Below are 14,239 nucleotides of genomic sequence, written 5' to 3'. Positions count from 1 at the left end.
CTCTTCTTTCTGGCCTATTCTATTTCTTCTTCGTCTTTACTTTTTTTCCTCTTCTTCCTCCTCCTCTTCCTCTTTTTCAATCTTATGGTCTAATCTTTTCCTTACTCTTCTTCGTATTTCTTCTTTCTCTTCTTTATCCTCCTCCTCCTCCTCCTCTTCCTCCTCATTATCTATAAATTCTTCCTCATGCAGTTCTTTTTTTTTTCTTCTATTCATCAACATCTTCTTTCTCCTCCTCCTCCTCCTCCTCCTCCTCCTCCTCCTCCTCTTTACTCTACCTTCCTCCCATCTCCCCTTTAATCCAGCTCTTATTATTCCTCTCTTTATTCAAATTCCACGTTTTCTGATTATTATTTTGCTTAATTTCATGTTTCTCTCTTAATCTTTGTCCCTTCCCTCTTTTATCACCATTTCTCTTCTTCTTTATTCGTATTTCCTCTTATTCTTTCTATTCTTTCCTTTCACTCTTATCTGTTTGAACTTCGCGGGTGATTAAGATAAAAGACAGAGATAAAGAGAGAGAGAGAGAGAGAGAGAGAGAGAGAGAGAGAGAGAGAGAGAGAGAGAGAGAGAGAGAGAGAGAGAGAGAGAGAGAGAGAACAAAGGGACACCAAAGGGAGATGAGAAGGAGACTAGAGGGAGAAACAATACCACCACCACCACCACCACCATCACCACCACAACAACCAACACCACCACCACCACCACTACCTCCTCCTCCTCCTCCTCCTTTAAATGGTATGCTGATGTGAGGGTGACCTAGTTTCATCTCCTCCTCCTCCTCCTCCTCCTCCTCCTCCTCCTCCTCCTCCTCCTCCTCCTCCTCCTCCTTCTTTTGCATACGTAGCTGTTATTGGTTGTTATTTATCACTGTTTGTCCTTCGTCTTCACTGCCTCTCTCGTCACCATCACCCTCCTCCTCCTCCTCCTCCTCCTCCTCCTCCTCCTCCTCCTCCAGCAGCGCTATCCTTCTCTTCCTCCAGCCTTGACACATTTATAAGCAGAAGGTGAGTAATTTGAATGCATTGAAAGAGGTTACAAGAAGGAGGAGGAGGAGGAGGAGGAGGAGGAGGAGGAGAAGGAGAAGGAGGAGGAGGAGGAGGAGGAGGAGATGCAGAAACTTCAACTTCAAACAAAAAGAGAGAAAACGAATATGTTCCAGAGAGAGAGAGAGAGAGAGAGACGACATCGAGCTACAAGTTGGCAATTTTTTCCCCTTATCTCTCTCTCTCTCTCTCTCTCTCTCTCTCTCTCTCTCTCTCTCTCTCTCTCTCTCTCTCTCTCTCTCTCTCTCTCTCTCTCTCTCTTATAATTAGTCAACCTTTTAATTCCTCCTTTCTTCCCCTTATCTAATTCTCTTTTGTCTCCATCTTTCCTTTTCATCTCCATTTTTCCTCCACTTATAAATCTTCCTTTTATTTACAACCTCTTTATCTTCTCATTCTGTTTCCCTATGTATCTCCTTCTCCTTCTCCCTTCTTCTCTTCCTCCTCCATCTCCTTTATCACCTATCCTCAATACCTTCCGATGATTCTCTCCACGTCTTCTTCTTCTCTCTTTCTTTTATCTCCTTCCTCCTTCACTCCTTCGCTCTCTATCTCCTTCTCTTTATCCTCTTCTCTTGCCACTGAAGGAGAAACGAAAAGGGGAAATGAAAGGGGAACAGGAAAGTCCATCTTGGTTGAATGAAGAGGAGACGAGGAGGAAGAGGAGGGAAATGGAGAGGAAGAGGGAAATAAGGGGAGGTAAAAACGCTGAGGTTCAAGAAAGGAATGAAGTGATGATGAAGATGAAGGTAAAGGAGGAGAAGATGGAGAAGAGGAAAAAGAACAAGAACAAGAACAAAAATAAAAACAAAAACAAGAACAGGAACAAGAAGAAGAAGAAGAAGAAGAAGAAGAAGAAGAAGAAGAAGAAGAAGAAGAAGAAGAAGATGATGAGGATGATGGTGAAGAAGAAGAAGAAGAAGAAGAAGAAGAAGAAGAAGAAGAAGAAGAAGAAGAAGAAGAAGAAGAAGAAGAAGAAGAAGAAAAAGATGAAGAAGAAGATGATGATGATGATGATGATGATGATGATGATGATGATGATGATGATGACGATAATGATGAGATGAAGATGAAAATGAAGTAAAAGAAAGAGAACAACATCAACAACAACAACAACAACAACAACAACAACAACAACAACAACAACAACAACAACAACAAGCACATGTATGTACACAAAAAAAAAATCACTTCGGGAAATGGAAAGGAGAAAAACAACTGAACATCAGCAATTTTTTCCCCTCTCCCTCTCCCTCTCCCTCTCTCTCTCTCTCTCTCTCTCTCTCTCCGGAAACTAGAACAACCCATGGGCATAAAAAAATATAAATAGATAAAAACGCAGCCAGTTATCACCAATTATTTGTTTTTATTATTACACAATGCGCAGGGAACGAGATTACCACGGGAAAAAAGTAACAGTGGCAAGTGTATTACTATTACTATTACTATTATTATTATTATTATTATTATTATTATTATTATTGCAACAAGATGAAACCAAAAAATATTGTGTCAATAACTGCTTGGAGGAGGAGGAGGAGGAAGAGGAGGAGGAGGAGAAGAAATGAAAAAGTTGGACGAGGAGGAGGGAAGAGGAAGGAGGGGAAGAAAAAAATTAATGATAAGAAGAAGAAGAAGAAGAAGAAGAAGAAAAAAAAAGAAGAGAAAGAAAGAAAGAAAAAGAAAGAAAGAAAGAAAGAAAGAAAGAAAGAAAGAAAGGAAGAAAGAAGACGGAGATGAAAGAGGGGAAGAAAACGAAGATGGAAGTGGAAACAAAGAAAAAAATACAATTAGGAGGAAATAAGAAGAAAGGAATGAGAGAAAACATGACCCTAGGAAACATGAAAAATGGGAAACACGGAAAACAGGAAGAGAAAGAAGGAAGAGGAAAGAGAGACATAAATGGAATAATAAACAAGAGAAGACACACACACACAAAAAAAAATACAATAAATAAATAAATAAGAAAAGAAATATTCAAGGTGAAATTCAAAGCACATTTTTTATTCACACCTGAGTTAAGTGAAGGAGGAAAAAGACACAAGAATTTATAAGTTATCGAATATTTTAGCCCCCCCTTGGAAATTCAGGACAGGTAAAGAAAAACGGGAATAGAATACAGATAACCATATATTTCAAACTCCATAACCTTGACTTGATAATGAAATGCAGCGAGAAAAAGAGAAAAAAGAAAAAAATGTTGGTTATGTTTTTTTTTTTATGTTGAGTTAAAAAAAATGTTCTCAGGAGTAATAAATTAGTCCATATCTCTCTCTCTCTCTCTCTCTCTCTCTCTCTCTCTCTCTCTCTCTCTCTCTCTCTCTCTCTCTCTCTACATGGCTGGTGATAAAGACGAGACAAAATGAACGAGGATGATTGATGAGGTGAAGGTAAGAGAAAGTCACTTAATTGGAGGAAAAGATGAGGAAGAGGAGGAAAAGGAGGAGGAAAAGGAGGAGGAAAGGAGATGAGTCTGATAATTCCATACGGCAACTTCTGACGAGGTGATCAGCTGGGAGATGAGCGCCCCAGGTGAGTCAGCTCCGAGTCAGCACCTGGTCAGTATCTAGATAACAGCACAGTCAGCACAAGGTTACTAAAGTCAGCACTCGACTCAGCAAAGTACCTTAAATTAGGACTGATTCAGCACTGGGTCAGCATGAAGTCAGCATTGTCAGCATCAAGGTCAGCAAAAAATCAGGATAATAAGAAAGAATCAGCATAAAACGAGCATAAATCAGCATAAATCAGCAAAAAATCAGAAAAAAAATCCACACAGCATTATGACAGCAGCACAGTCAGCACAAGGTTACTAAAGTCAGCAATCGACTCAGCATAAAGTCACTTAAATTCGGACTGATTCAGCATTGAGTCACCATGAAGTCAGCACTGTCAGCATAAAAGTCAGCATAAAAAATAAGTATAATAAGAACGAATCAGCATAAAACGAGCAAAAATCACCACAAAATCAGGAAAAAATCAGCACAATCAGCACTACTCAGCATCAACTCAGCATAAAACCACCACAGAACCAGGAAACAGCAAAGTCAGCAGGCGAATTAGCATAAAACCACTTGAAATCATACAAATGTCACCACCACCACCACCACCACCACCACCACTAGGCGTCCAGGTGAACTCCCTAATGAAGCCAGGACAGGTGCACAATACCTAATGAGGCGGAGGAGGCTTCACCTGTCGGGCACATAAAGGTGAAGGGCGGAAGCTGTCTCAGTAAAGCTTCCAATGTCAATAAATGCCAAAGAATTAATTTCGTAGGATTTTATTGGAATTTGAAATGATAAGTTATCTTTCCATCAGAGGAAATTCCCATTGCTCTTGCTTTCATTGCCTGGCTCTCTCTCTCTCTCTCTCTCTCTCTCTCTCTCTCTCTCTCTCTCTCTCTCTCTCTCTCTCTCTTATATCACTTTATTGCATATGGATTTCAGATGCCACCCAGATCTAAGGACGCTCTCTCTCTCTCTCTCTCTCTCTCTCTCTCTCTCTCTCTCTCTCTCTCTCTCTCTCTCTCTCATCACCTGCATGCATATGGATTCTTTATGTCACTAGATATGGAAGTGCCGGTTCACATTTCTCTCTCTCTCTCTCTCTCTCTCTCTCTCTCTCTCTCTCTCTCTCTCTCTCTCTCTCTCTCTCTCTCTCTTGTCATAACTTCTGAGAAACCGCAGGAAAAAGGAGGAGTGAGAAGAAAAATGGGAAAAACAGACACGGAAGGAAAACAGACCAGAGGGGAAACAGGTAAGAGAGGGAAACAACTGTGAGGGGAAACAATTATGGAGGGAAAAAAAGTGAGGGTAAAGAGGCTCTAATGGGGATAAATACTGTTAAAAAGTTTCGGGAAAGGAAAAAACAACTAAATTTGGGGTTAAGGAGAGAGAGAGAGAGAGAGAGAGAGAGAGAGAGAGAGAGAGAGAGAGAGAGAGAGAGAGAGAGAGAGAGAGAGAGAGAGAGAGAGAGAGAGAGAGAGAGAGAGTACATGGGAAACAAAACAAGGCAGCTCTATGCAAAATATCACATACGCAATTTTCTTTCTCTCTCAGAAAAAAAAAGAAAAAGAAAACAAAATATGGAAAATGAAAAAGAAAAACGGACATTCAGTTAAAAAAGGTCAAAAAGGTTAAGGACACGAAGGATACTCACGGAGAGGCTGTGAGGAAGGCGCCCTTGGATATAGTCGGCAAGGAGACGCAGGGTTCGTGTCGTAGGAGTGCTGCAGGACTTGGCGTAGGCTTGGCGACGTCTCCTCCATCCTGCACTCTCCAGGGTCGCCACGGAAGGACCTGGAGACGCCATCTTGTGCGTAGGATTGTAGGATGTTGAGTGAAGGATACTGTGCGTAGGATGCGGTCAAATCTGAGGCAAGTATTTCAAGGATTGTCTTGTTCTATTGTATAAGATTGTAGGATATCGATTATAGGATGTCTTGTCTTCAGTCCAGGATACGTGGGATTTTGAAGGATTTCTGGGTAATGGCTTTGAAGGATGGGATGGATTTTGAGTGTAACGAAGTGTAGGATATTGATAATAGAATGCGTGGGATTTTCAGTGTAGGATAAGTAGGATATTAAATTAAGGACTAGAAGAATTGGGTTGGTCAGCAATAGGACGCGAGGGTAAAAGGATTTCGCAGTTAAAGGATCTCCTCTTTGTGACTTAAGAGGTTTCCAGTGACTTATCCTTTGGTGGTGCGTGAGCTGAAGGAGTTTTCAGCCTCAGTCATGCCACTTCCTTCACGCTCCTGTCCTCTTCCTTCATTCCAGTGCCCTGAGGTTTGGTCGAGTCGTTTGCCAAAGGCGGTGGTTCCAGTGGTTCATTCCGGTGCCTCTGTCTGGTTCATTCCACTGGTTCACAGGAGACAGTTCAATATTTACGATTCATGTTCCCAAATCTATTAAGTTCAGTTCATTCCAGTTCTTTGTGCCTTTTCTGGAATTTACATATTCATTCCAGTTATTTATCTACTCATTCCAGTAAGTTAATAGTTCATTCCAGTAAGTCTCAACACATTCCAAGGGGTAAAAGTTAATTCCACTTACTTATCAAGACATTCCAGGAAGTTGATTACTCATACCAAACAATCACTCACTCATTCCAAAGGTGCAAAAAGTTATTCCCGCTACTGATCGGCTCCAGGAACTTATCGATTCATTCCACCTGGGAAGTGAGAGATTCAAGGCAGATATTCCAGTGAGTCATTCCAGGGAACGTGACAGCAGCTCTCCATGACTCATATTCCCACCAGGCGCCAGTCATTCCATTCCAGAAGGCACTGGAGTAACACCAACACCTTTCCCCCACGTTGTTAAAGTGAATATGCACATTTTTCCCCTCTATGCTCGTTTTTCCCTCTCTAAACTCGATTTTTCGCTGTATATTCACTTGCTCCCTGTAGATTCGATTTTTTTCCTCATTATTTTTTCCCTTCTATATTTCTTTCCCTCTCTTTGTTAAAACCTCCACCTTTTCAGGGACTGGAGCTTATTCAGTCGTTTCCTGAAGCAATGCAAGTGAGGCAGCGAGGCAGTGAAACGTGACACACTGAGGCACACCCTTTGTCACTCCAGTTACCAGAGAACACAACGGAGTAAGTTACCAATAAACACACAAACGTACGCACACACTCACCCTTCTCTTATGTACGTAACTGAAGGCGTGTTTTAAAATTTACGTACCGTCGAAAAACACTATGATTATTTTTACAGGTACACGCACACGTACGCACAGGTGAGCGTCAGGTAGCTGGGTGCAGGTGGTACAGCTGGCCAGGTACATGAGACCCATTACACCTGTCGGCTCTCCTCACTTCCACCTGAGAAAGAAGGAAAAAAAGAGGTATTAGAGACGCAAGGAGAGAGAGAGAGAGAGAGAGAGAGAGAGAGAGAGAGAGAGAGAGAGAGAGAGAGAGAGAGAGAGAGAGAGAGAGAGAGAGAGAGAGAGAGAGAGAGAGAGAGAGAGAGAGAGAGAGAGAGAGAGAGAGAGAGAGAGAGAGAGAGAGAGAGAGAGAGAGAGAGAGAGAGAGAGAGAGAGAGAGAAAACAAATAATGAAAAAAGTGGAGAAAATAACCAATGACACGAAAAATGAATAAAAATGGCGGGAAAACGAGCAGTAATAATGAGAGAGGCTGATTCACTTGACTCAATTCACGACACTGAGTAAAAAATAAAAATTGAAACCCGGAAGATGAATTAAAGAGAAGGAGAGCGTGATGAAAGAGAGAGAGAGAGAGAGAGAGAGAGAGAGAGAGAGAGAGAGAGAGAGAGAGAGAGAGAGAGAGAGAGAGAGAACATTACCAGCCTTACCTGTGTGAATATCATGAGAAAGGTAAGCCATGATGATGATGATGATGATGATGATGATGATGATGATGATGATGATGATGATGATGGTGGTGGTGGTGGTTGGGGTGGTGATAGAGATGCATTATCCTTTATGTCTTTTCAGCATGTAATAAAAGAGGAAAGAAAGCAAAAAAGAAGAGATAAGAGAAGAGAGGAAGACAGAAAGAAAAAGAAGGAAGGGAAATAAAGTAAAAGGAACAAAGAGAGAGAGAGAGAGAGAGAGAGAGAGAGAGAGAGAGAGAGAGAGAGAGAGAGAGAGAGAGAGAGAGAGAGCTATACAAAACCACCACACACACACACACACACACACACACACACACACACACACACACACACACACTTGTTTACACGCAACTGTGGCCATTTCTTTCCCTCCCCCTCAACGTTTATCCCTCTGGAGTGAAGGAAAACGAGGCAACAGAGATCAGGGAAGGTACAAAAACAAAGTGACGAGTCAAAATAAACAAACAAAGGAGCAGTACCCACATCTTGTTGTGGGGATATAAATATTTGTTTGCCTTCAAAAAGTTTCAACATTCACTGAACAGAAAACTGGATAGCACGGGGGAGTTAGTTTTAAAGAGCACCATCTAACAGAGAGAGAGAGAGAGAGAGAGAGAGAGAGAGAGAGAGAGAGAGAGAGAGAGAGATGCCCATTCTTATTAACGTCAATCAAATTTCCAGATCCTAATGCAAAGATAATTACGACAAAGATAAAGCAATTTCTGTCCAGCTATACGTCAGTGGTGTGTGTGTGTGTGTGTGTGTGTGTGTGTGTGTGTGTGTGTGTGTGTGTGTGTGTGTGTGTGTGTGTGTGTGTGTGTAATTCACCACGGTCGTCTGCTGGTCACCCAGCCAGTCTTCCCCATTACGGAGCGAGCTCAGAGCTCATAGACCGATCATCGGTTAGGACTGAGACCACAACACACTCCACACGCCGGGAAAGCGAGGCCACAACCCCTCGAGTTACATCCCGTACCTATTTACTGCTAGGTGAACAGGGGCTACACATTAAGAGGCTTGCCCATTTGCCTCGCCGCGCCGGGACTGGAACCCGGCCCTCTCGATTGTGAGTCGAGCCTGCTAACCACTACAGTACGCGGTCTGTGTGTGTGTGTGTGTGTGTGTGTGTGTGTGTGTGTGTGTGTGTGTGTGTGTGTGTGTGTGTGTGTGTGTGTCGAGCTTGTCTTTTCTACTTCGTTTTATGACAAAAATGTGAGCAGACGAGAAGTTTTGGATGAAGGAAAGAAAACCTTCGCTCCTGAAGTGTGTACGATTGTTGAAGCATTGGTTGTATAGTGTGTTATTAAGAGAAAACAGAAACAAAACAGCGACCTCCAAATCATAACATATAAATCTTGACCTCCTTGTCCTCACAAACAAAACAGCGACCTCCAAATCATAACATATAAATCTTGACCTCCTTGTCCTCACAAACAAAACAGCGACCTCCAAATCATAACATATAAATCTTGACCTCCTTGTCCTCACAAACAAAACAGCGACCTCCAAATCATAACATATAAATCTTGACCTCCTTGTCCTCACAAACAAAACAGCGACCTCCAAATCATAACATATAAATCTTGACCTCCGTGTCCTCACAAACAAAACAGCGACCTCCAAATCATAACATATAAATCTTGACCTCCTTGTCCTCACAAACAAAACAGCGACCTCCAAATCATAACATATAAATCTTGACCTCCGTGTCCTCACAAACAAAACGGCGACCTCCAAAGATTTTTTTTTTTTTTTTTTTTTTTTTTTTTTTTTTTGCCTCTCAGGCGATTCATAGCTCACTCCTTTCCCTGATTCTTCCTTGGTGTTTCTTTTCCTGTGTCACGTCTCCTTCCTTGGTGTTCTCCAATCCCAGCAATAACCTTTCATGGTTCAACATGTGCTCGTTCACAGCATTTGCCAGCCTCTCGGCGTCTTCACTGGCTTGTTCGGTGCTTTCCTGATATTCCATGTCTGTCATTTTTCTTTCAGGTGTTCCTTCCTGCGTCTCGTCTCCTTCCTTGTCGTCATCCTTTTCTAATCCTTGGGAACGGTTCTCTGAGGTTTCTTGAGTCTCGTGTTCAGTTACTGTGCCACTCGTGCTCAGCCGTTCCTTCTGTTCCGCTTCTTGCATCAGCTGTGCTACTTGCCATTCTTCCTTTGTTCCTTCATCATCTGTTGCCTTTCCTTGGCCGTGTTCCTCGGAGATCGTGGCGCACCTCTCCTGCAGCCTGTCAATGGTTAGTGCAGCCACGTACACGGCTCGCTCGTGATATTGACGAATTTCAACTTTCTCTTCCTGTGCCTCTTGGTAAGCTTTCTTCAGGAGAGAGAGTTCGTCCTTCATCACGTTCCTTTCTTCCTCAATCTGTGTGTATCTTAGCGGGGCCTCTGATGTCATCTTCCTTTTCTCTGCGTCGACCTTGGCTTGTAGAGACTCAACATGCTGTATCATTGTCTCTTTGGTCGTATACCATTCTTCTGTGGCGGCCCTGGCGGCGCTGAGAACTTGCTGTTCTGTCACCGCCATCTCTGTCAGGTCCTTCATCCAGCTCTTCTTTTCTTCCTGAGTTCGTTCATACTCCTTCTTTGTTGTAGCTAGTTCTTCTGCTATTTCATTCCTTTCCTTCAAGAGCTTGTCGTACTTTTCTTGGGCCTCCATAAGGGCCCTTTTCTTCTCATTGGCTGTTCTCAACATAAGGCTCTGTAAATCATGTTTTCTTGCCTCTTCTGCTGTTTCCCAATCTTCTTTGATGGTCTTGATGGCCTCGGCCATCTCATCCACATCGTCTAGCAGGCTCTCCTTTACGTCCTGCAGCCGGAGGTGGTCCTGCCTCAGGCTATCGTGCTGCTCCCGGAGACTGTGCAGCTCTTGGTGCGCGTCCCGGAAGCTCCTCTTGAGGCTGCCGTGGGCAGCCTCAAGGTCACGCTGATCCTTTGCAAGACCAGCGTGGTCCTTCTGCAGGGTCTCATGCAGCCTCTGCAGGGACTCATGCTCCTGGAGCAGGGCCTCGTGCTGGTGAAGCAGGGCCACATGCTCCTGGCGCAGGTCCTCGTGCTCAGCGTGCAGAGTCGCCTGCTTCTCGTGCAGGAGCGCGCGCTCCTGTTGTAGAGCAGCGCGCTCCTGCCGCAGCAACTGAAGGTCGCCCAGGACCTGCAGGTGCTCCCTCAGGACGTCTGAGTGTTTTTCACTCAGCCTGAGGTTGCCCTGCTGGGCGTCCTCCAGTGCTTCCATCAGGCGGGTTGCCTCGTGGGTGAGGACCCGCCTGTCCTGCAGGAAGCTGCTGGACGAGGCCAGCAGCTCCTGTCTATCACCGGCACACTCTACCGTGTGCCGGTCCACACTCCCGTTAACTGTGGCCGCCACGAGGGCGGCCCACAGCGTTATAATCCGTATCACTAATCTTATTCGCATCCACTTGTAATTTTTAATGTGAGTGTGTAAAGCAAAGTGACGTTTGAGGGTGCAGGTCCAATGAAGGCTGGTGTCCTGCAGTACACATGATTATTAGGCTCATTTCTGCTCTATAAAGTCCAAAAGATGAACACTACTTGTAGCCCTACGGTGCCTCTTAATGGGACAGGCTCAGTACAGGTCAGGAAAACGAGGCAACAGAGATCAGGGAAGGTACAAAAACAAAGTGACGAGTCAAAATAAACAAACAACGGAGCAGTACCCAAATCTTGTTGTGGGGATTTAAATATTTGTTTGCCTTCAAAAAGTTTCAACATTCACTGAACAGAAAACGGGATAGCACGGGGGAGTTAGTTTTAAAGAGCACCATCTAACAGAGAGAGAGAGAGAGAGAGAGAGAGAGAGAGAGAGAGAGAGAGAGAGAGAGAGAGAGAGATGCCCCTTCTTATTAACGTCAATCAAATTTCCAGATCCTAATGCAAAGATAATTACGACAAAGATAAAGCAATTTCTGTCCAGCTATACGTCAGTGGTGTGTGTGTGTGTGTGTGTGTGTGTGTGTGTGTGTGTGTGTGTGTGTGTGTGTGTAATTCACCACGGTCGTCTGCTGGTCACCCAGCCAGTCTTCCCCATTACGGAGCGAGCTCAGAGCTCATAGACCGATCATCGGTTAGGACTGAGACCACAACACACTCCACACACCGGGAAAGCGAGGCCACAACCCCTCGAGTTACATCCCGTACCTATTTACTGCTAGGTGAACAGGGGCTACACATTAAGAGGCTTGCCCATTTGCCTCACCGCCTCCGGGACTCGAACCTGGGCCCACTCGATTGTGAGTCAAGCATGCTAACCACTACACCACGCGGTGTGTGTGTGTGTGTGTGTGTGTGTGTGTGTGTGTGTGTGTGTGTGTGTGTGTGTGTGTGTGTGTGTGTGTGTGTGTGTGTGTGTGTGTGTGTGTGTGTGTGTGTGTGTGTGTGTGTGCGTGTGTGTGTGATAACCTTTTCCCTGATCTTAGGAGCTTCTACTATTAAATAACCTTAGAAAGTGAATGCCAAAAGAGCGAGAGAGGGAAAGGTAGAGGAGGAAAAATAGAGAGAGAGGGAAAAAGGGAGAGGGAGAGGGAAACCAAGGTAAGTCTGAAGGTAAGAGGTTTAATGTGAGAAGGAAAAAGTGAGTGGGGAGAGGGAGTGAGAAGATAGGTAAGGAAGCTGTTCTTTTTGCTCTCTCTCTCTCTCTCTCTCTCTCTCTCTCTCTCTCTCTCTCTCTCTCTCTCTCTCTCTCTCTCTCTCTCATAGCCATGGCACCGTACAAAACTTGGCATTCATACTCCCATACCGTGGCACTGAGAGAAAAAGGGTTACCTCACTTATATCACCCTTCCAGGAACGGGGCACCTCATGGCACTGACGCAAAACTGTTGGCACTCTTGGTGGTGGTGGTGGTGGTGGTGGTGGTGGTGGTGGTGGTTGTAGTGGTGGCTCATGTTAGTTTCTTTGCCTCTAATCTTTCTCTTATATTCGTTAAAAAGGATATTTTTATTGTAATGTTCTTAATCTTATTGTTAAGTGATCTAATTTTACGTACGTCTTTATTATTTCTATTCATTCCATCCTGTTTCTTTTGGTCTCTCTCTCTCTCTCTCTCTCTCTCTCTCTCTCTCTCTCTCTCTCTCTCTCTCTCTCTCTCTCTCTCTCTCTCTCGTGTTTCTTCTTTTTCTTTTTTTGCTTTCTTTGTTTCTCCTCATGTCTTTCTGGTTTGTTTTCTTTTCTTCTTTTCTTCTCTTGTTTCTTGCTTTCTTGTGTTTGGTTGCCTTGTTTCCACTTCTTTTCCTCTCTTGTTTCTTGCCTTTTTTTTTTTCTTCTTCTCATTTATCGTCTTCTTATGGTGCGATTACTTCCTTCTCGTTCCCTCATTATCTTATTTTTCTTCATTTTCTGTCTTTCTTATTTTGTTCTCCCTTCTGCTTTATTTTCCCTTTCGTTTATCTCTTCCTTCTTCCTCCTGGCAAGTTCTTTATACACAACAAAATAAAGCTCTAAAAAGTAATAATGGTGATAGAAGAAGGAATTTACTCTCACTGTATCTTCACTAACTTCAAAATAACAGGAAAAGTCAATCGAAATATCAAGGCAATCTCCACCACTACCTAAACTACCTCCACCATCTCCACTACCTCCACCATCTCCATCAGTGACGCAGGAATGGAGGAGAGAGACTTTGCAAACTCAATTCCTCCATCTATCAACTCGACCCAACCTTCCCCATAACTCTCTCGTTTTCTTCACTTCTCTTCAACACTGCGCATCGTCGGTCCATCCTTTACTAACTACCACCACCATCACCACCATCACCACCATCACCATTATCACCACCACCATTGCCTCCACCACCACCATCACCACCACCACCATCATCACCATCATCATCATCACCACCACCACCATTGCCAACACTACCATCAACATTATCATCACCACTATCAAAACCCTCATCACCACCGCCACCACCACCACCACCACCAGCACCGGCACCACTAATGACCTTCTTGTGCCGCTATTTGCCGAAAGGTTAATTGAAGGTCAGTTTAGGAAGCTGCAGATTACCTTCATCACCATCACCACCCCCTCATCACCACCACCTCATCACCACTAGCTTCACAACAAGGTAAATTTAAACCCTCCTTCCGCTGCCACCACCATCAGAAGAATCATCACCGCTAGAAGACCCGAGGCGCATCACCACCACCACCACCACCACCACCACCACTACCTTTACCACCAGTATCTCATTAACCTGAGGGCAATAAAGTAGATAAGTAGGTAGATAGGTAGATAAATTGAGAGAGAGAGAGAGAGAGAGAGAGAGAGAGAGAGAGAGAGAGAGAGAGAGAGAGAGAGAGAGAGAGAGAGAGAGAGAGAGAGAGAGAGAGAGAGAGAGAAAGTTTATCTCAGTTTACTTACTTTAGCTAAATTTACCTGAGTTTACCTGAGTTTACCTGAGTTTAACCTGTCCCGGCTTTTCCCAGGTGTTCATTTCCGCACTTCAAGCATATCCACCTGCCTCCACTTCTCCCACCTGGCCTTTTTAATCCTCCACCTCTCCACTTCTTCTTAATTAACTCCGTCGTGTGAAAGTTCGGTTTTTTCCACCCGTTAATGATAAAAAGAACGGATTGAAAGTTAATGAATGAGTTTTTCCTCACCCTTTACTACCTGGTTAATGCACACACACATTCTCTCTCTCTCTCTCTCTCTCTCTCTCTCTCTCTCTCTCTCTCTCATAAAAGCGTAATTTGACCCATTTCTTTCTCTCCTCCTTACGTCTGCTACACAGACACACACAGGTCGGTTCAAAATTTCTCACATGTTATGCTATGTGTACGTAAGAGCAAACACGTACATGGGTGTGTGTG

General features: G+C 43.9%; 1 pseudogene; it reads right to left on the bottom strand.

Annotated features, from left to right (window-relative positions):
* Window positions 1-6,847: 6,847 nt before the first annotated feature.
* Window positions 6,848-14,239, bottom strand: part of LOC123519243 — a 40,245-nt pseudogene continuing 32,853 nt past the window's right edge.

The sequence above is a fragment of the Portunus trituberculatus genome, chromosome 45, assembly GCF_017591435.1.
Source record: "Portunus trituberculatus isolate SZX2019 chromosome 45, ASM1759143v1, whole genome shotgun sequence".
Lineage (NCBI taxonomy): Eukaryota > Metazoa > Arthropoda > Malacostraca > Decapoda > Portunidae > Portunus > Portunus trituberculatus.
This window is presented reverse-complemented; position numbering and strand designations above follow the sequence as displayed.